This window comes from Palaemon carinicauda, chromosome 31, assembly GCF_036898095.1.
Source record: "Palaemon carinicauda isolate YSFRI2023 chromosome 31, ASM3689809v2, whole genome shotgun sequence".
NCBI classification, from domain to species: domain Eukaryota; kingdom Metazoa; phylum Arthropoda; class Malacostraca; order Decapoda; family Palaemonidae; genus Palaemon; species Palaemon carinicauda.
Window position 1 is genome coordinate 25,295,125 of NC_090755.1, and position 2,500 is coordinate 25,297,624.

The 2,500-nt window shown below is 35.1% G+C and overlaps 1 protein-coding gene across 5 annotated transcripts in view; it reads right to left on the minus strand.

The window, feature by feature from the left end:
- The window catches only part of LOC137624358 (uncharacterized), a 336,909-nt gene that overhangs the window by 243,470 nt on the left and 90,939 nt on the right, over positions 1-2,500 (minus strand). The gene's annotated exons all lie outside the window — the stretch shown is intronic.

Genomic DNA, 2,500 nt, shown 5'->3' on the forward strand with positions numbered 1-2,500 from the left:
AAACAACTAACTGAACGACGGTGCCAGAGATTAATATCAAGATCAGGAATAAAATTTTAATAGACCACAAGTTTTTGTCCAACAGATCAAGATAAGAGCCAGTAGCCGAAGACTAGACAATACTCGAAACAATGTATAATGGAAGAATGAAAAAAATTCTTCAGGATAGACTGATCACCGAAAATCTTAAAAAGACTCTTAATAACCCAATTTTTTGTGCAATTGAAGAAGATACCAACCAAATGGAAAGTTTCTCAAAAGTAAGTTTGTAATAAAGAATCACACCTAAAATTTTAAATGATTTTGATAAAATCAAAGGTAGTAGGTTGACCAGAGCATCAGCCACCCGTTGAGGTACTACCGCTAGAGAGTTATCGAGTCCTTTGACTGGCCAGACAGTACTACATTGGATCCTTCTCTTAGGTTACGGCTTATTTTTCGTTTGCCTACACATACACCGAATAATCTGGCCTATTCTTTGCATATTCTCCTGTGTCCTCATACACCTGACAAAACCGAGATTATCAAATAATTCTTCCTCGCTCAAGGGGTTAACTTCTGCAATGTAATTGTTCAGTGGCTACTTTCCTCTTGGTAAGCGTAGAAGAGACTCTTTAGCTATGGTAAGCAGCTCTTCTAGGAGAATGATACTTCAAAATCAAACCATTGTTCTCTGGTCTAGGATAGTGCCATAGCCTCTGTACCATGGTCTTTCACTGACTTGAGGTAGAGTTCTCTTGCTGGAGGGTACACTCGGACACACTATTCTATCTTATTTCTCTTCCCTTTTTTTAAGTTTTTATAGTTTATATATGAAGTATTTATTTTAAAGCTGTTACTGTTCTTAAAATATTTTATACTAATTGTTAATTACTTTTCTTGTAGTTTCCTTTTTTCCTTTCCTCACTGGGCTATTTTCCATGTTGGAGCCCTTGGGCTTATAGCATTCTGCTTTACCTTATAGGGTGGTAGCTTAGCAAGTAATAATAATAATAATAATAATAATAATAATAATAATACAGAGATCTGGCTATTGAAAAGCCACTTATTTTAGCTAGAGCTCTATTATAGGAATCAGCAACCACAATTCTATATTCAGGAGATGGAATCGAGACAAAGAGAAGGGCGTCATCATCACTTGTAACAAACTTGTTATCTAGGCTAAACCACATATCATGAGTATATAACTTGAAAAATAATGGGTTGAGAACACTACCCTGAGGCATACCAGATTCATTCCTATACTCACTATGGTGCCCATCAACAATTAATCTTTACAATCTATTGCTTGATTCAGTAATGATGCTAAGAAATTTTCCACCTAATCCCATCTGCTAGAGTTGGAGAACAAGAGCCTCGTTATCAACACGGCCACAGGCAACACTAAAATCAAGGCCAATCATACGAACTTCATGACCGTGATCAAGAGTTTTCTATACAACATTGACGATTGTAAGAAGGGGATCACATGCTCCAAGGCCTTTACGAAAGCCAAATTGCAAACTAGGGAACAGATGATTACCTTCAGCAAACCTAATTAGACGTTTTGTCAAAAGACGTTCAAAAATTTTATATAGTATAGGAGTTATGGAAATTGGGCGGTAATCAGTTGGAGTTGAGCTACCACAAACACATTTACATAATGGAGTAACATTACCGATTCTCCTCTTCTTGCTAACTTGTGTAAAATAACAGATCAATTGGGAGCTAAGAAATCTGTAGTCTTTATAAAAAAAGAAAAAAAGAAAACGAGGAAAATTACCATTTGTGTCTATACCTCCATAAGCATCAAAGTAAATCAAGAGAGCATTAGTTTCACGAGCTCGAAAATCTAAACTAGTTAGTTTAGCCCCAGGAAAACAAGAATGAGAAAGAGCAAGTTTCTCATTACTCTACTTACTGTCAAACTCATCAACCAAAAGGGTTGCCTTTTCCTTTGGACAGTGAGTGACAGAGCCATCTGGTTTAAGTAAAGGAGGTACTGTTGCATCTACACCAAAGAGTGTAGATTTAAGGGTAGCCCACTACTCTTGTTCCTGAGTTGTACCAGAAAAGGTTTATTTCATGATTAAATTGTATTCCTTTTTAGTTGAAGCATAAACTATCTGAGCAAAAGCTCTAAGCTGAGTATAGTTATTCCAAGTCAAATCTGATCTGTTGCCCTTCCAAAGATGATAGGCCTCATGCTTCTCTAAATAAGCACATCTACAACCATCGATGGATCAGGGTTGTATTTCACTTGGTACCTTAGCACACGAGAAGGGATACGCCTATCAATTATGTTGACTAGATTCTCATTCAAAGGAACAACAGAATCAACACTATTGTAGTCTTCACTACTATATAATAAAGAGCAAGTCTCTGGCTATATATATATATATATATATATATATATATATATATATATATATATATATATATATATATATACATATATATGTATATGTATACATATACATACATACATATACATATACATGCATACATATATATATATATA